This window comes from Gorilla gorilla, chromosome 9 (assembly GCF_029281585.2).
Source record: "Gorilla gorilla gorilla isolate KB3781 chromosome 9, NHGRI_mGorGor1-v2.1_pri, whole genome shotgun sequence".
In the NCBI taxonomy this organism is placed as follows: Eukaryota; Metazoa; Chordata; class Mammalia; order Primates; family Hominidae; genus Gorilla; species Gorilla gorilla.
The window spans coordinates 15,273,118-15,293,215 of NC_073233.2; the positions used below are offsets into that span (position 1 = coordinate 15,273,118).

General features: G+C 41.2%; 1 protein-coding gene across 2 annotated transcripts in view; it reads right to left on the bottom strand.

Annotated features, from left to right (window-relative positions):
* DENND2B (DENN domain containing 2B) overlaps positions 1-20,016 on the bottom strand; it is a 222,032-nt gene extending 202,016 nt beyond the window's left edge. For both annotated transcript variants that reach the window (XM_063710961.1, XM_063710958.1), the window contains exons 1-2: positions 18,883-20,016; positions 16,457-16,540 (exon numbers count right to left, since the gene is read on the bottom strand). The gene's annotated coding sequence lies outside the window, so the exon portion shown is untranslated. The remainder of the gene's footprint in view (positions 1-16,456; positions 16,541-18,882) is intronic.
* Between the last annotated feature and the right edge of the window lie 82 nt (positions 20,017-20,098).

Genomic DNA, 20,098 nt, shown 5'->3' on the forward strand with positions numbered 1-20,098 from the left:
ACTAGAAAATCTAGAAGAAATGGATAAATTTCTGGACACATACACCCTCCCAAGACTAAACTAGGAAGAAGTTGAATCCCTGAATAGACCAATAACAGGCTCTGAAATTGAGGCCATAATTAATAGCTTACCAACCAAAAAAAGTCCAGGACCAGATGGATTCACAGTCGAATTCTACCAGAGGTACAAGGAGGAGCTGCTACCATTCCTTCTGAAACTATTCCAATCAATAGAAAAAGAGGGAATCCTCCCTAACCCATTTTATGAGGCCAGCATCATTCTGATACCAAAGCCTGGCAGAGACACAACAAAAAAAGAGAATTTTAGACCAATATCCCTAGTGAACATCAATGCAAAAATCCTCAATAAAATACTGGCAAACCAAATCCAGCAGCATATCGAAAAGCTTATCCACCATGATCAAGTGGGCTTCATCCCTGGGATGCAAGGCTGGTTCAACATATGCAAATCAATAAACGTAATCCAGCATATAAACAGAACCAAAGACAAAAACCACATGACTATCTCAATAGATGCAGAAAAGGCCTTTGACAAAATTCAACAGCCTTTCATGCTAAAAACTCTCAATAAATTAGGTATTGATGGGAAGTATCTCAAAATAATAAGAGCTACTTATGACAAACCCACAGCCAATATCATACTGAATGGGCAAAAACTGGAAGCATTCCCTTTGAAAACTGGCACAAGACAGGGATGCCCTCTCTCACCACTCCTATTCAACATAGTGTTGAAAGTTCTGGCCAGGGCAATCAGGCAGGAAAAAGAAATAAATGGCTCTCGCTCTCACTCTCGCTCTCCCTCTCCCTCTCCGTCTCCCTCTGCCCTTTCCACGGTCTCCCTCTCATGCCGAGCCTCCCTCTCCCTCTGCCCTTCCCATGGTCTCCCTCTCATGCCAAGCCAAAGCTGGACTGTGCTGCTGCCATCTCTGCTCACTGCAACCTCCCTGCCTGATTCTCCTGCCTCAGCCTGCCGAGTGCCTGCGATTGCAGGTGCGCGCCGCCACGCCTGACTGGTTTTCGAATTTTTTTGGTGGAGACGGGGTTTCGCTGTGTTGGCCGGGCTGGTCTCCAGCTCCTAACCGCGAGTGATCCGCCAGCCTCGGCCTCCCGAGGTGCCAGGATTGCAGACGGAGTCTCGTTAACTCAGTGCTCAACGGCGCCCAGGCTGGAGTGCAGTGGTGTGATCTCGGCTCGCTACAACCTCCACCTCCCAGCCGCCTGCCTTGGCCCCCCAAAGTGCGGAGATTGCAGCCTCTGCCCGGCCGCCACCCCGTCTGGGAAGTGAGGAGCGCCTCTTTCCAGCTGCCATCCCATCTAGGAAGTGAGGAGTGTCTCTGCCTGGCCACCCATCGCCTGGGATGTGAGGAGCCCCTCTGCCTGGCTGCCCAGTCTGGAAAGTGAGGAGCGTCTCTGCCCGGCCGCCATCCCACCTGGGAAGTGAGGAGCACCTCTTCCCGGCCGCCATCCCATCTAGGAAGTGAGGAGGGTCTCTGCCCGGCTGCCCATCGTCTGAGATGTGGGGAGCGCCTCTGCCCCGCCGCCCCGTCTGGGATGTGAGGAGCCCCTCCGCCCGGCTGCCACCCCGTCTGGGAAGTGAGGAGCGTCTCTGCCCGGCAGCCACCCCGTCCGGGAGGGAGGTGGGGGTCAGCCCCCGCCAGGCCAGCCACCCCGTCCCGGAGGGAGGTGGGGGGGTCAGCCCCCCGCCCGGCCAGCCGCCCCGTCCGGGAGGTGGGGGCACCTCTGCCCGGCCGCCCCTGCTGGGAAGTGAGGAGCCCCCCGCCCGGCCAGCCGCCCCGTCTGGGAGGGAGGTGGGGGGGTCAGGCCCCGCCCGGCCAGCCGCCCTGTCCGGTAGGGAGGTGGGGGGGTCAGTCCCCCGCCCGGCCAGCCGCCCCGTCCGGGAGGGAGGTGGGGGGTCAGCCGCCTGCCCGGCCAGCCGCCCCGTCTGGGAGGTGAGGGGCGCCTCTGCCCAGCCACCCCTACTGGGAAGTGAGGAGCCCCTCTGCCCGGCCACCACCCCGTCTGGGAGGTGTACCCAACAGCTCATTGAGAACGGGCCATGATGACAATGGCGGTTTTGTGGAATAGAAAATGGGGCAAGGTGGGGAAAAGATTGAGAAATTGGAAGGTTGCTGTGTCTGTGTAGAAAGAAGTAGACATGGGAGACTTTTCATTTTTTTCTGTACTAAGAAAAATTCTTCTGCCTTGGGATCCTGTTGATCTATGACCTTACCCCCAACTCTGTGCTCTCTGAAACATGTGCTGTGTCCACTCAGGGTTAAATGGATTAAGGGCGGTGCAAGATGTGCTTTGTTAAACAGATGCTTGAAGGCAGCATGCTCGTTAAGAGTCATCACCACTCCCTAATCTCAAGTACCCAGGGACACAAACACTCTGCCTAGGAAAACCAGAGACCTTTGTTCACTTGTTTGTCTGCTGACCTTCCCTCCACTACTGTCCTATGACCCTGCCAAATCCCCCTCTGCAAGAAACACCCAAGAATGATCAATAAAAAAATAAAATAAAATAAAAAGAAATAAATGGTATTCAATTAGGAAAAGAAAAAGTCAAATTGTCCCTGTTTGCAGATGACATGATTGTATGTTTAGAAAACCCCATCGTCTCAGCCCAAAATCTCCTTAAGCTGATAAGCAACTTCAGCAAAGTCTCAGGATACAAAATCAATGTACAAAAATCACAGCATTCTTATACACCAATAACAGACAAACAGAGAGCCAAATCATGAGTGAACTCCCATTCACAATTGCTTCAAAGAGAATAAAATACCTAGTAATCCAATTTACAAGGGATGTGAAGGAACTCTTCAAGGAGAACTACAAACCTTTGCTCAACGAAATAAAAAAGGACACAAACAAATGGAAGAACATTCCATGCTCATGGATAGGAAGAATCAATATTGTGAAAATGGCTATACTGCCCAAGGTAATTTATAGATTCAATGCCATCCCCATCAAGCTACCAATGACTTTCTTCACAGAATTGGAAAAAACTACTTTAAAGTTCATATGGAACCAAAAAAGAGCCCACATCGCCAAGTCAATCCTAAGCCAAAAGAACAAAGCTGGAGGCATCATGCCACCTGACTTCAAACTATACTACAAGGCTACAGTAACCAAAACAGCATGGTACTGGTACCAAAACAGAGATATAGATAGACCAATGGAGCAGAACAGAGCCCTCAGAAATAATACCAGACATCTAAAACCATCTGATCTTTGACGAACCTGACAAAAACAAGAAATGGGGAAAGGATTCCCTATTTAATAAATGGTGCTGGGAAAACTTGCTAGCCATATGTAGAAAGCTGAAACTGGATCCCTTCCTTACACTTTATACAAAAATTAATTCAAGATGGATTAAAGATTTAAATGTTCGACCTAAAACCATAAAAACCCTAGAAGAAAACTTAGGCAATACCATTCAGGACATAGGCATAGGCAAGGACTTCATGTCTAAAACACCAAAAGCAATGGCAACAAAAGCCAAAATTGACAAATGGGATCTAATTAACCTAAAGAGCTTCTGCACAGCAAAAGAAACTACCATCAGAGTGAATAGGCAACCTATAGAATGGGAGAACATTTTTGCAATCTATTCATCTGACAAAGGGCTAATATCCAGAATCTTCAAAGAACTCAACAAATTTACAAGAAAAAAACAACCCCATCAAAAAGTGGGCAAAGGATATGAACAGACACTTCTCAAAAGAAGACATTTATGCAGCCAACAGACACATCAAAAAATGCTCACCATCACTGGCCATCAGAGAAATGCAAATCAAAACCACAATGAGATACCATCTCACACCAATTAGAATGGCGGTCATTAAAAAGTCAGGAAACAACAGGTGCTAGAGAGGATGTGGAGAAATAGGAACACTTTTACACTGTTGGTGGGACTGTAAACTAGTTCAACCATTGTGGAAGAGAGTGTGGCAATTCCTCAAGGATCTAGAACTAGAAATGCCATTTGACCCAGTGATCTCATTTCTGGATATATACCCAAAGGATTATAAATCATGCTGCTATAAAGACACATGCACACGTATGTTTATTGCGGCACTATTCACAATAGCAAAGACTTGGAACCAAGCCAAATGTCCATCAATGATAGACTGGATTAAGAAAATGTGGCACATATACACCATGGAATACTATGCAGCCATAAAAAAGGATGAGTTCATGTCCTTTGTAGGGACACGGATGAAGCTGGAAACCATCATTCTCAGCAAACTATCACAAAGACAAAAAACCAAACACCACATGTTCTCACTCATAGGTGGGAATTGAACAATGAGAACACTTGGACACAGGAAGGGGAACATCACACACCAGGGCCTGTCGTGGGGTAGGGGGGTGGGAGGGATAGCATTAGGAGATATACCTAATGTAAATGACGAGTTAATGGGTGCAGCACACCAACATGGCACATGTATACATGTGTAACAAACCAGCACGTTGTGCACATGTACCCTAGAACTTAAATTATAAAAAAAATTTTTTAAAAAATGGATGGATATTCCGCAATATACTACAACATGGATGAAACTTTACGACATTATACTAAATGAAATAAGCCAGTCACGAGAAGAAAAATACTGTATGAGTCCACTTATATGAGGTACTTACAGTAGTCAAAATCATAGAGACAGAAGACAGATTGGTGGCTTCCAGGGGCTAGGAGTAGGGAAGAATAGAGAATTATTGTTTAACGAGTACAGAGTTTCAGTTTTAGAAGATGAAAAGAATTATAGAGATGGATGGTGGTGATAGTTGTACAACATTTTGAATATATTTAATAGCACTGAAGTATACACTTAAAAATGCTTAGAAAACTATATTTTATTTTGTGTGTTTTTTTATTTTTTATTTTTATTTTTTGTTAAAGAAAGATTTATTCTTTTAGAGATGGGGGTCTCGCTATGTTGACCAGGCTGGTCTTGAACTTCTGGCCTCAAGAGATCCTCCTATCTCGGGCTCCCAAAGTGCTCGAATTACAGGTATGAACCACCATGACTGGCCTATTTTATGTGTATTTTACCACAATTTTAGAAATTGGAAAAAAAATGTGGAGGGCATGGCATATGACTGGAAAAAGAAGTCACAAAACTGAGGGATACAAATACTTGAATGCAAACAGTAATATAATCACAGTATAACTTACATTTATTAAATAGAGTATACCCATAATTATAATTAGGTAAACTTAGTATAAGCTAGGAGATATAAAATTTTCTCTAGAACTGGTATAATACTAACCCTGGAGATTTGGCTACCTACTCTACTTGTTAGAGCTTCCTGGAGTGGAAATACATTCCAGTATCAATGCACAGAAGAGGTTTAAAAAATGTCCATGGAATAAATAAATAAATATTGATGGAAGGAATAAATATAAGCTTTATCCTAAAATAATATATAAAAGTAAGCCTTAAGAGAGTCCAGAATTGTATCACAAAAAAGGTTAGGAGGAATATAAAATTGGAAGGGAACAGGAATTGGAATATATTAATTTTTGAAAACTGCTGGATCTGTCGGGAAATACTGTGACCTTTTTTAGGTCACTAAAACTCTACACAAGGAACACTTCCAGAATGGCATAGTAAGGAGGCTGGCAAATCGTTTAACATAAAGCCGCAATAAAACTGTACAGGTAGTCTCTGACTTATAAAGATTTGACTTCGGTTTTTTCAACTTTATGATGGTGCAAAAGCAATATACATTCAGTGGAAACCATATGTTGAATACCCACACAACCATTCTGTTTTTCACTTTCAGTACAGCATTCAATAAATTACATGAGATATTCAACACTTTATTATAAAATAGGCTTTGTGTTAGATGATTTTGCCCAACTTTAGGCTAATGTGAGTGTTCTGAACATGTTTAAGGTAGGCTATGCTAAGATATGATGTTTTCAGATAGGTGTATTAAATGCATTTTTGACTTACAATATTTTCAACTTAAAATAAGTTTATCAGGATATAACTCCTTCCTAAGTCAAAGAACATCTGTACAAAACTGTTAAAACAATCATTTCAGGATTTTGAAAACTGAGACTGGGCTCAGTGGCTCATGCCTGTAATCCCAGCACTTTGGGAGGCCAAGGCGGGTGGATCACCTGAGGTCAGCAGTTCAAGACCAGCCTGGCCAACATGGCGAAGCCCATCTCTACAAAAAATACAAAAAAAAAAAAATTAAAAAAAAAAAACTAGCCAGGTGTGGTGGTGCATGCCTGTAATCCCAGCTACTCTGGAGGCTGAGGCAGGAGAATCACTTGAACCCGGGAGGCAGAGGTTACAGTAAGCAGAGATTGCACCACTGCACTCCAGCCTGGGCAACAGAGCACGACTCCATCTCAAACAAACAAACTAACTAACTAACCAGAGGCACATGACAAATTATAAAGGAAAAAAATCAAACTATTGAACCTTGGTAAAAAAAATATGAATCTATGATATTTTGAGTTTTTGCAATCCCTACACTCCCTACCCCTAGCTCCAACATAGTAGTTCTATCAGGACAGTAAAATCCATGAAAATCGGCAGCTCTGCAATGTAATCTGGTGCATAGGACATTGTCAGAAACATGTGATCTTGGTAGTAAATGATCAGGGAAAGTCAATATCATTGCTGGTTGAAACTGTAGTTTTGGTTGGGAAAAGTAACAGACCAGCCAGAAATTTAATAGGCAGATCTAGGGAAAAAGACAGCCATAGTGGAACCTGATACCCTTGGTGGTCTGGAAGGCTGTGTACAAGTGCATGGTTATGCACATGCCCAGGAGAGACCACAGTGGGCTACAGATTTCAATGGCTGAATGTGAAGCCTTGCATATACAGAAATAAAATTGGGGCAGACTTGACTGAACTCTGTTTCTTTGTTCTTGTTTTTTTAGAGATAGGGTCTCACACGGTTGCTCAGGCTGGAGCACAGTGGCACAATTACACCTCACTATAACCTTGAACTCCTAGGCTCCAGCAATCCTCCCACAGTTAGGACTACAGGCATGCACCACCATGCCCAGCTAATTTTTTAAAAATGTCTTGCGAAGACAGGGCCTTGCTGTGTTACCTGGGCTGGCCTCAAGCTGTTGGTCTCATGCAGTCTTCCTGTCACGGCCTCCTAAAGCACTGGGATTATAGGTATAAGCCATAGCCACATGGCCTTGACTGAACTTTAAATGTGTTCCCCAAACTATGCACAGATTAATTAGCAAACAGTAGAGCCTCACTAGGCTCAAGATGTTTAAGTACAATCTCTTCCCGGTTATTAGCTGACCACTAGCTATGTTGACCCAGGGGCAATTCCTAGGAAAGAGATTTAAAAATAAAACCAAATTGGGCACAGCAGCACACATCTGTAGTCCCAGCTACTCAAGAGGCTGAGGAGGGACAACTGCTTCAGCGCAGGAATTCGAGTCCAGCCTGCACAACATAGTGAGACCCCATCTCACAAAAAATAAAATAAAATAAAGTAAAATAAAATAAAAGCAAGAATTAGAAAGGAAAAAATTAAGGAGAGATGTCAGTAGCTACACACTACAGGAAAGAAAGACTACAGAATCAGCCCCGTTAACTCACTAAACAAATAAACCAATAAACAGCAGCAATATCAACAATCCTTAGGTAGGGATGGAAATCAGAATCTGGAATTGCCATCATACATTATTTAAAACAGCCATCAGCAAACTACAGCTCATGGCCCAATTATAGCCTACTGCTTGTTTTTTAAATAAAGGTTTATTGGAAGACATCTACTTCCATTCATTTACATATTGTCTATGGCTACTTTCACATTACTAGAGACCACATTGACTACAAAGCCTAAAATATTTTCTATCCAGTCATTTATAGAAATAAATTGTTGACCTCTGATCTAAAATGTTCAGTTTTCAACAAAAATTTGCAAGACATACAAACAAACAAAAAGTGGGGCCCATATATAGAAAAAGGTGCAGTTAATGGAAACTTTTTCTGTAGGGGCCCAAATGTTAGACTTAGCAGACAGACTTCAAGGCAGCTGTTGTAAATAGGTTCAAAGAACTAAAGAAAACAAAATTTTAAAAATTAAAGTATGGCAACAGTGACAATACAGAATATCAATAAAAATAAATTATAAAACAAAAACAAATTATGGAGTGAAAAGAAAATAATTGAAATGAAAATTCACTAGAGGGGCTCAAGAGCAAATTTCAGATTACAGAAAAAGAATCAGTAAACTGGAAGATAGATAGATTAATAGAGATTATACAATTTGAAGAAAAGAAAAGAAAAAGTATGAAGAAAAATGAAAAAGCCTCAGAGATTTGAGAGATACCACCAAACATACTAACATATGTATAAGGAGAGTCCCAGAAAAAGAAGAGGAAGAGAAAGGGACAGAAAAAAATGGCTGAAAACTTTACAAATTTGAGGAAAAACAAATCTACACATCCAAGAAGATCAAAAGAACTCCAAGTACCGTAAACACAAAGAGGTCCATACCTAGAAACACCAAGGTTAAACTGTTGAAAGGCAAACACAAAGAGAAAATCTTGTAAGCAGCAGAGAAAAGTGGATCATCATTTACAAAGAAACCACAATCAAATTAACAGATGACTTTTTATCAGAAACAACAGAGACTAAGGAAGCAGGGATCAAAGTGTTTAAAGGAAAAAAAAATCTGCCAACTAAAAATTTTATATCCAGCAAAAATAGCCTTATAGCCTTTAAATGTGAAGGTGAAATAAAGACAGTTGATAAACAAAGACTGAAAAAATTTGTTGTTGCCAGCTTGCCTTACAAGAAATATTGAAGGAAGTTTTTCAGGCTGATGGAAAGTGATTTTAGAGTTACTCAAATTTACAGAGAGGAATGTAGAACATCAGAAATAGTAAATATATTGGTTAATATAAAGGACTCTATACATATGTTTCTCATTTTTTCTCGTAACTTCTTTAAAAGCCATAAGAGCATATAAAGCAATAATTATAACACCGTCTTGTTGGATCTGTAACATATACGAATGTAATATAACAGCATGAGAAGGGGGGATATGGAGTTATATTGGACAGAAGTGTCTATATTTCACCTAAATTAAGTTTATATCAATCAGTAGATTGTGGCCAGGCATGGTGGCTCACACCTGTAATCTCAGCACTTTAGGAGGCCGAGATGGGTGGACTGTTTGAGCCCAGGAGTTAGAGGCCAGCCTGGGCAACATGATGAGACACCATCTCTACAAAAAATATAAAAATTGGCCCAGCACAGTGGCTCACGCCTGTAATCCCAACACTTTGGGAGGCCGAGGCGGGTAGGTCACAAGGTCAGGAGTTCAAGACCGTCCTGGCTAACACGCTGAAACCTCGTCTCTACTAAAAATACAAAAAAAAAAAAAAAATTAGCTGGGCGTGGTGGTGGTGCCTGTAGTCCCAGCTACTCAGGAGGCTGAGAGGCAGGAGAATGACATGAACCCGGGAGGTGGAGCTTGCAGTGCCCAAGGTCGTGCCACTGCACTCCAGCCTGGGCGACAGAGTGAGACTCCATCTCAAAAAAAAAAAAAAATTAGCCAGGCATGTTGGCGTGTGCCTGTGGTCCCAGCTACTCAGGAGGTTGAGTTGGGGGGATCACTTGAGCCTAGGAGGTGGAGGCAACAGTGAGCCACACTTGCGTCATTGCAGTCCAGCCTGGGTGGCAGAGCAAGACCCTGTCTCAAAAAAAAAAAAAGAAGAAAGAAGTAGATCATGACAAATAAAGATGCATATTCTAATTCCTAGAACATCACTAAAAAAATTTTTTAAAGGCCAGGTGCGGTGGCTCATGCCTGTAATCCCAGCACTTTGGGAGGCCAAGGTGGGTAGATCACCTGAGGTCAGGAGTTCAAGACCAGCATGGCCAATATGGTGAAACCCTGTCTCTACTAAAAATACAAAAAAATTAGCCAGGCATAGTGGTGGGCACCTGTAACCCCAGCTACTCGAGCAGCTGAGGCAGGAGAATCACTTGAATCTGGGAGGCAGAGGTTGCATGAGCCGAGATCATGCCATTGCACTCCAGCCTAGGCAACAAGAGTGAAACCTTGGTCTTGAACTCCTGACCTTAACTGATCCGCCCACCTTGGCCTCCCAAAGTGCTGGGATTACAGGCGTGAGCCACCACACCTGGCCCAAATTTTAATATCTTTTCAAAGAACCAACTGTTGGTTTCATTGATTTTTCTCTATTTTTCTACTTTGTATTTTATTGATTTCTACCTAATCATCATTATACCCTTCCTCCTGCTTCCTTTGGGTTTAGTTTGTTCTTCTTTTCCTAGTTTTTCTTTTTCTTTCTTTTCTTTCTTTTTTTTTTTTTTTTTGAGATGGAGTCTTGCTCTATTGCCCAGGCTGGAGGGCAGTGGTGCAATCTCGGCTCACTGTAACCTCCACCTCCCAGGTTCAAGTGATTCTCCTGCCTCAGCCTCCCGAGTAGCTGGGATTACAGGTGCGTGCCACCACATCTGGCTAATTTTTGTATTTTTAGTAGAGACGGGGTTTCACCATGTTGGCCAGGCTGGTCTTGAACTCCTGACCTCAACTGATCTGCCCACCTCAGCCTCCCAAAGTGCTGGGATTACAAGCATGAGCCACCATGCCTGGCTCCTAGTTTCTTAAGGTAGAAACTTAGGTTATTGATTTGACCTATATTCTTTTCTAATATAGACATGTAAAGCTTGGCACTTCCCTCTAATCACAGTTTTAGCTGCCTCTCATACATTTTGATATATCACATCTTTGTTTCCTTTCAGTTCAAAACATTCCTAGTTTCCCTTGTGATTTAGTCTATGACCCATGGATTATTTACCTATGCGTTGTTTAATTTGCAAATATTTGTAGATTCCCTGAATTGTCTATTGTTGATTTCTAATTTAATTCTATTGTGGGTAGAGAACATACCTGGTATGATTTCAGTCCTTTTAAATTCATTGAGACTTGTTTTATGACCTAATAATGGTCTGTTTTGGAGAATGTTCTGGGAGTATTTGACAAGAATGTGTATTGTGCTATTGTTGGATGGAGTTTCCTATAGGTGTCAAGGTGGCTGACAGTATCGTTTAGCGTTCTATATCTTTGCTGATTTTCTGTTTGTTCTATCAGTTATTAAGACTGAGGATTGGGCTGGGCACGGTGGCTCATGCCTGTAATCCCAGCACTTTGGGAGGCTGAGGCGGGCGAATCATGAGGTCAGGAGTTCAAGACCAGCCTGACCAACACGGTGAAACCCTGTCTCTATTAAAAATACAAAAAGTAGCCGGGTGTGGTGGCACACGCCTGTAATCCCAGCTACTCAGGAGGCTGAGGCAGGAGAATCACTTGAACCCAGGAGGCAGAGGCTGCAGTGAGCTGAGATCACACCACTGCACTCCAGTGTAGGTGACAGAGTGAGACTCCATCTCAAAAAAAAAAAAAAGAATGAGGTGTTGAAGTCCCCAAGTACCACTGTTGAATTGTCTATTTCTTGCTTGAATTTTGTCAGTTTTTGCTTTGGTATTTTGAGGCTGTGTTGTTAGGGTCATGTACATTTCCAAGTGCTATATCTTCCAGATATAATGATTTGTCATTTTTGTGATTCTGATATGCCCCACTTTGTCTAGTGATATTTCTTGTCTTCAAGTCTATTTTGTCTGATGTTAATACATTTACCTCAGCAATCTTTTTTTGGCAACGGAAGACGCTTAAAGCAACACAAGTTTATTATCTTAAGGTTCTGGAAGTCAGATGTCTGAAATGGTTTTCACTGGACTACAATCAAGGTATCTGCAGGATTCTGTTTCTTTACTCCAGCAATATTATGCTTATAGTTTACACGGTATATCTTTTTCTTTAACTTTCAACTTATTTGTGTGTTTGACTATAAGTTGTGTTTCTTGTAGACAGACAGTTGGATCTAAGCCAGTCTGACAATCTCTGCTTATAGAATGAGCTGTTGAGACCATTCACATTTAACATTATTATCGAGATGGTTGAATTTACATTTGATCACAGTGGTGCAATCTCGGCTCACTGCAACCTCCACCTCCCAGGTTCAAGCAACTCTCCTGCCTCAGCGTCCTGAGTAGCTGGGACTACAGGTGTGCGCCACCACACCCAGCTAATTTTTGTATTTTTAGTAGAGATGGGGCTTCACCATGTTGGCCAGGATGGTCTCGATCTCTTGACCTCATGACCTACCCACCTTGGCTTCCCAAAGTGCTGGGATTACAGGCATGAGCCACCACACCTGGCCATCTGTATTTTTTAAAGTTTTATTTATTTATTTATTTTTTGAGACAGAGTTTCACTCCAGCATAGGCCAACATGGTGAAACCCTGTCTCTACTAAATATACAAAAATTAGTTGGGTGTGGTAGCATGCACCTGTAATCCCTGTTACTTGGGTGGATTAGGCAGAAGAATCAATCACTTGAACCTGGGAGGCGGAGATTGTAGTGAGCTGAGATTGCACTACTGCATTCCAGCCTGGGTGACAGAGTGAGACTGTCTCAAAAGAAAAAAAAAGGATATTACAAGTTGACAAAACTTTAACTAGACTGACCAAAATGTTAAAAAAAAAAAAAAAAAGCAAGAGAGAGAAAGCACAGATTACCATAATCAGATCTTAAAGAAATAAAAAAGATTGTGAGGGAATATTACCAATAGCTTTTTGTCAACAAATTAGACAACTTAAGTGACTGGGCAAATTCTTAGACACCAAGTATTGAAACTGACTCAAGATGGAATAGAAGATCACTTGAGTTCAGGAGTTCACGACCAGCCTGGGCAACATGGCAAAACCACATCTCTACTACAAAAAGTACCAAAAAAATTAGGTAGGCCTAGTGGTGATGCATGCCTGTAGTCCCAGCTACTCGAGAGGCTAAGGTGGGAGAATCACCTGAGCCCAGGGAGTTGAGGCTGTAGTGAGCTGTGATTATGCCACGGCACTCCAGCCTTGGCAAAAGGAGTGAGACCTTATCTCAAAAAAAAAAAAAAAAAGAAGGAATAGAAAATATAAGTAGACCTAAAACAAGGAAAAAAGTTGAATTAGTAATTAAAAATCTTCCCACAAAGTAAAGCCCAGGCCCAGATGGTTTTAATCAAATGTTTAAGAATAATACCAATTCTACACACTCTTCCAAGAAATAGAACATTCCTAAATCATTCTATAAGGCCAATATTATCCTAATACCAAAAGACACAAAGACCAGAAACAAGAAAACTAGAGATCAATATCCCTCATGAATATATACAGAAAAATCCTCAGTAAAATACTAGCAAACCAAATTCAACAACGAAAGATTGGCTTAATATCCAAAAATCAATTCATTCAACACATGTTAATAGAATAAAAAATAAAAACCACATGATCACATCAATGGACGTACAAAAAAGTCTGACAAACTTCAAAAATCATTCATGATAAAAACTTTCACTAAACTAGGAATAGAAGGAAACTTCTTCTCAACCTGAAGAAGCTAATTAAAAATAATTTTTAAAGATAGATGAGAACTTCCTTAACCTAATAAAGAGTATCTACAAAAAAATAAATATCATACTTAATGGTAAAAGGCTGAATGTTCTGCCTCTAAAATTGGGAACAAGGCAAAGATGTTCCCCTTGCCACTTCTATTCAACATTGTACTAGAGGTTCTAGCCAGTGCGATTAGGCAAGAAAAAGAAATCCTGATTGAAAAGAAAAAAGTTAGCCTTTCTTTATTCACAGAAGATCTGATCCAGTAATAGAAAATCCTAAAGAATCCACAAAAAAATTCTTAGAACAAGTAAATGAGTTTAACAAGGTTACAGGATACAATATCAATATGAAAAAGTCAACTATATTTCTATACACTAGCAATAATTTCATCTGAAAATGAAATTGAGAAAACAATTTCATTCACAACAGCATAAAAATACTTAATAAATTTGTTAAAAGAAGTGCAATATGTACACTAATCACTACACAATATTAGTAAAAAAAAAAAATAAAGAAAACTGAAATAAATGGACAGACATTCCATGTTCATAAATTCAAAAACCCAATATTGTTAAGATTGCAATTCTTCCTCAATTAATCTGTGAATTCAATATAATCTCTATCAAAACATCAACAGTTGTTACACAGAAGTTGACAAACTGAATTTAAATTTTATGGAAATAATGACTGTATTAGAATATAAAAATAATTTTGAAAATGAAGAACATAGTTGATATACTTCCCAATTTCCAAACTTACTACAAAACTACAATAATCAATACAGTATATATGGCATAAGGACAGACATATAGATTAATAGAACATAATTTAAAGTCTAAAAGCTAACTCTTACATTTATGGTGAATTGATTTTTGACAAAGTTGCCAAGGGAATGTAATGAGAAAAGGATAGTCTTTTATACAAATGATACTGAGAAAATTGAACATCTGCATGAAAAGAAATGAATCTAGACCCTTACCTCATAACGCACATAAAAATTAATGCGAAATGGCATAGAGTTAAATGTAAAAACTAAAATATACAACTATTAGGAGGAAACATAGAAAAAAATCTTCAAAAAAAATTTTCATGACCTTAGGTTAGACAAAGATATCTTAGATATAACACCAAAAGCACAATTTATAAAGGAAAAAAATTAATAAGTTGGAGTTCATCAAAACTTTAAATGTTTGTACTTCAAATTACACCACTAAGAAAATGAAATACATGACACAGCCTGGGAGAAAATACTTATGAATCATACATCTGGTCTGGGTGCAGCGGCTCAAGTCTGTATTCCCAAGATAAATGAAAACATGTGTCCACACAAAGTCTTACTATGCATTATCAGTCAAAATAGCCCCAAACCAGAAACATTTCAGATGACCATCAACCAGTAAATGGATAAAGAAAATGTAATATATTCATATAACGGGATAGTATTCAGTCATAAAAAAGAATGAAGTACTGATACATGCTACGACATGTTCACACATGTCTCAAAACACATGCCTCAAAAACATTATGCTGATTAAAAGAAGCCAGGCAAAAAAAGGTCACATATTATCAGATTCCATCTATATGAATTGTCCAGAAAAGGCAAATTCATAAGACAGCAAGCAGAAGAGTGGTCACCTAGGCCCAGAGGCAGGAGCTGAGAACTGACTGCATATGGTGTACACTAGGGATTTTTCTCAGGTAATGACAATGTTCCAAAACTGCATTTTGGTGATGTTGACAACTCTGTAAATTTACAAAAAATACTGAAATATACACTTATAACAGGTAAATTTTATCATATGTACATTATACCTCAATAAAGAAGTCTTTTTTTTTCTTTTTTTTTTTTTTTTTTTGAGATGGAGTCTCGCTCTGTCACCCAGGCTGGAGTGCAGTGGCGCGATCTCGGCTCACTGCAAGCTCCGCCTCTCAGGTTCACGCCATTCTCCTGCCTCAGCCTCCCCTGGGACTACAGGCTCCTGCCACTACGCCCAGCTAATTTTTTGTATTTTTAATAGAGACTGGGTTTCACCGTGTTAGCCAGGATGGTCTCAATCTCCTGGCCTCGTGATCTGCCCATCTGAGCCTCCCAAAGTGCTGGGATTACAGATGTGAGCCACCGCGCCCAGCCAAGAAGTATTTTTAAAAAAAAAAAAAAAAAACTCTACATAAATTTCAACTGTTTATATTAAATATCTTCCAAATACTATTCCTTTAATCTCTGACTTTTAAAAATGACAAGATTTTAATCATTCCTGCTCTGCAACCAATTTTTTTAACTCCCAGTCAATTTTAAACAGATTGTGAAAGTTAATTCTCAGAAGTTTGATTCATTTTCTTTAATCTACATCATCAAGATGACAATTTTGATAATGAGTTTCTTTCATTCCCCCAACAACCCAGTGAGATGATGTAATCAGGCAAAATGAATGATCTAATGACTCAGTCTGTAATACTACCTTACAAAGCTGTGATGATTCCAAAGCTCTTAAGTCTGCTGGAGAAATAACAATACCATTTGTCAAATAAAATGATTTATACAGTTTCTGGCATGTACAGTATAAATCACTGTCTAACTCTGGCACAGTACCCACTTTTGCATCCTGGGTTTTTAACCCTTTTTGGCCCCCTTCACATAAAGAAAAGGAATTTACATTGCTCTTCACTGGACTTGTTTCTTCTCCTCAAAAACTCCCAAATACAGCACCAGTCTCTTTCCCCATTTCACAATTAAAGACCTCTTCCAACGCATCTCCTCCAAAACATAGGACCCTGACAACTAACTTTCATCTGTTCTCATTAGTGAATTTACCCTTGTGAAGATAGAAGTCATTAAAAACTCATACCAATGGTTTATTTTTCTGTCAATACTGACAGTCTATTTCTCTGTTGACCAGGCACATTCCTAATTAGTTGCCCTCTCTCCATTCACAATTCCATTCTCAGTTCTCACCAGTGGCTTTCATTTGGCGTAGGCTGTATTTGATCCACAAGGGGCCTGATGGTAGGTCATGTTCTATCATTATTCCCAGCCAATCTTAAAAAAGATAAAAAGGAATCTCTCAAGTCTCTCAATCTGTAGTTTACAGGATGAATCTTTAAAATTATAAATATGCACATATAAAAATATATTTACAAATAGAAAAATAAAAACAAATGCAAAGATTTAATTTAGAGTCTTTTGGTTTCAGTTTCATTTCAAGCATCTTCTTTCCCATAAATTTCTAAATGTTAAATTCTGAGAAAATGTAGTTACAATTGAATATTCATTACATTCATTAAAGTTCATGTAGGTAGGTGTTTTTTTAATAGAAAAGCCAACTCTTTTTTTTTTCTTAAGATAGGTTCTTACTCTGTTGCCCCGGCTGGAGGGCAGTGGCACGATCACAGCTCACTGCAGCCTCAACATCCTGGACTCAAGCAATCCTCCCATCTCAACCTCCCGAGTAGCTAGGACCACAGGTATGAGCCACCATGCCAGGCTAATTTTTTAATTTTTTAAAAAATAGAGACAGGGGTCTCACTATGTTGCCCAGGCTGCTGACAAACTCCTGGCCTCAAGTAATCCTTCCATCTCAACCTCCTGAACTTCTGGGATTACAGGTATGAGCCACCACAAAGCCACCTCTTTATCTGGGCTAACAGAAGTCTATTTAACTTAAAAATTAAATCAGAGTAATTTCAACAAATGTCTACTGAACACCCCCTACTTAATAGGCCCTGGAATGTTTAGGGACAAATAAGGAACAGTTTCTGCCTTCAAGGAGTTGAAAGGCTATTGGGAGAGAAGAAACCATAACTACACATAATTTAAATTAGATTGGAAAAGTACACAAAAAAATTTTTTTTAAGGCTATGGCAACAGAGGTGGCAACTGGGAACCAGTGGGAAAAGTTTCAAAGAGCTGACCTGACAAAAAGAAAGTAGTGCCTCAACTGGAATGACTAAAATAGAATGGGGAAGAGAGACAAATGAGATGAGGTGTGGCTATGATACTGGGTAAGTGAGAGCATATTTTGGGAGACCAGGCTGAAGCTTAAGATAATAATACTAGCTAATATTTATTGAGCACCTACTATGTACCAAGTACTATAAATGCAATTTATAGATATTAACTTACTTGATACTCACAATAACCCTGTGAGGAATGTGCTAAAACCTTGAAATCCATCAAAAATAAAGAGGACCAAATTCTGTCCCGCTCCAACCACACTTATTGTAAAAGCAGTTAACAGGTATCTTATCTACCTCTTCTCTCACTAATTCCTAGGCCATCCTTCAAGGCCTAGCTTGAAAACTACATTCTCTGCAAAACCTTTGTTGATCCTCCCAGCTGAACATAGTCTCCTAAGCTTGATAGCATTTTATCTGTGTCAATCTTATGGCATGTCCGAATATTTCGTTCTTGGTATTATAGATTTTATGTGCATTCTTTCCTCTTTTTTATTCTCCTTTAGTCTAATCCACATTCTGTTCTCCACAGCTCCTAGGGCAGTGCCTGGCACATACTAATGCTAGCTAAGTCTATGGAGCACTTATCTTTGCCGGGCACTGTGCTGAGCATTTTACAGGAATTATCTCACAGAATCCTAATGGCAACCCAATTCACACATTCAAGGGCTATTTTTAGTCCTTACTGTGACAGACAAAATAGTAAATACTAGATGCACCTTAAACTCTAAACACTACAGATACAGTCGCTTCCCTCAAGAAGCTCAGTCTAAAGAAGTTAGTACTATTGGAATCCCCAGATATAGAGATGAGGAAAAGTGAGGCTCAAAGAAGTAATATGTTTGCCCAGAACCACAGAGCAAAAAAGTGGCAGAGAGCCTGGGCAACATAGGGAGACCCTGTCTCTACGAAACATTTAAAAAATTTGCGGGGCGTGGTGGCTGAAGAAGAGGATCGCTTGAGCCCAGGAGGTCGAGGCTGCAGTGAGCCGAGATCGTGCCACTGCACTTCAGCCTGGCTGACAGAGTGATACCCTCGTTTCTTTATTAAACAAAAAAGAAGGAAGAAGAGGAAGAAGAGGAAGAGGAAGAAGAAGGAGGAGGAGGAGAAGAGGAGGAGGAGGAGGAAGAAGAAGAAGGAGAAGGAGAAGAAATGGAAAAAAAAAGATGGCAGAGCCAGAATTCAAACCAGCTCTCCCGAGTGGATATATAGGACCCCATGCACGTATAACCGCTATGTTCTAAAGGAGGCACTTGATAAACCCTTATTGAAGGAAATGTTTTGGAATACCAATAAAATGAAAAAAAAATCATCTCAAGAATAATGTAGGGTTTCACTCACTGTTATTCTTTTTTATAAGGGGAAAGCAGGAAATTTGCAAAAGTTAAGTAGCATAGAAGGAGGTCGTATTGGTCGGCTACTACTCACCTGGTACCTGATAATTGCTCATCAAGCCATCTGTTGAGACTAGGTGAGGATGGAGAGTTTCTTTCCTTTTTCATGAACCACAGAGGAGACTTAAAGGAGGATTTCTTTGTGTTCCTTAAAGTGACCCCCACTGAGCGTGTCCCTCAAAGGGGACCTTCCTAAGCATCGGCGCTTTGCTTTGCGCTGGGTGGTGCGGCTGAGTCGCTAATTAGCAGTGAGAGCCTGGGCTGTATCTCCTACCAAATAACCAGCGGAGTGGAGTGACAGGTCCTTACTTAAACATGGTTTAAGTAAGCATTCACAGTTCCTTACTTAAACATGGTGCAGTCTTCCTAAAAGATGGAGTCACACCCCAAGAGAACAGGTCTCCAAAAATGTGTGAATCCGTACTTCCCACTGGAGGGGAGAGAGAGCTGCGCTGAGGGATTATGAGAGACCCTACAACTTCTCAGGCGCCCCCTGCCCCGGGGGCCAGGAACATCTGCAGACAGCCCCGCCTCCGTCTCGCCTCAATCCCGAGCTGTTCCCTTCTCCAAAGGCCACCTTGGCAGCCACACAGTTTGGCCTAATCACCTCCTCAAACAAGAGTAGCGACACCCCAAAATGTAGACCAAGCAGGAAGAGGCCCGGGAGGCACTTGCCTTATTCCCCATGATGTTTTTGTTTTGAGACGAAGTCTTCGTCTGTCGCCCAGGCTGGAGTGCAGTGGCGTGATCTCGTCTCACTGCAACCTCCGTTTCCCGGGTTCAAGCGATCCTCCCACCTCGACCCTCCCGAGTAGCTGGGACTACAGATGCGCGCCACCACTCCTCCTACTGTGTGTGTGTGTGTGGACACGGGTTGTCGCTATGTTGCCTACCTAGCTGGTACCCCATAACCACTCCTGGCTAGTGTGTGTGTGTGTGTGTGTGTGTGTGTGTGTGTGTGTGTGTGTGTGTGTACACACGGGTTCTCGCTATGTTGCCTACCTAGCTGGTACCCCATAATTTTTTAGCTCAACAGGAGACCTGCCTTTATACCCCAGGTCCATCAAGTTAAGCAGCGCAGTAGCCCTCTAAGGGCCAGCCCCACGCCCAGAGGCTCCTCCGACAGCGCCGACAGATGCCCTGGGCTGCTGGCTCGACTCAGTCCTCAGCCCCCAGCCCCCAGCCCCCGACCCCCGACCCCCGGCCCCCAGCGCCCGGCGCCCCGCCTCCAGCGCTTAGCAGTTAACCAG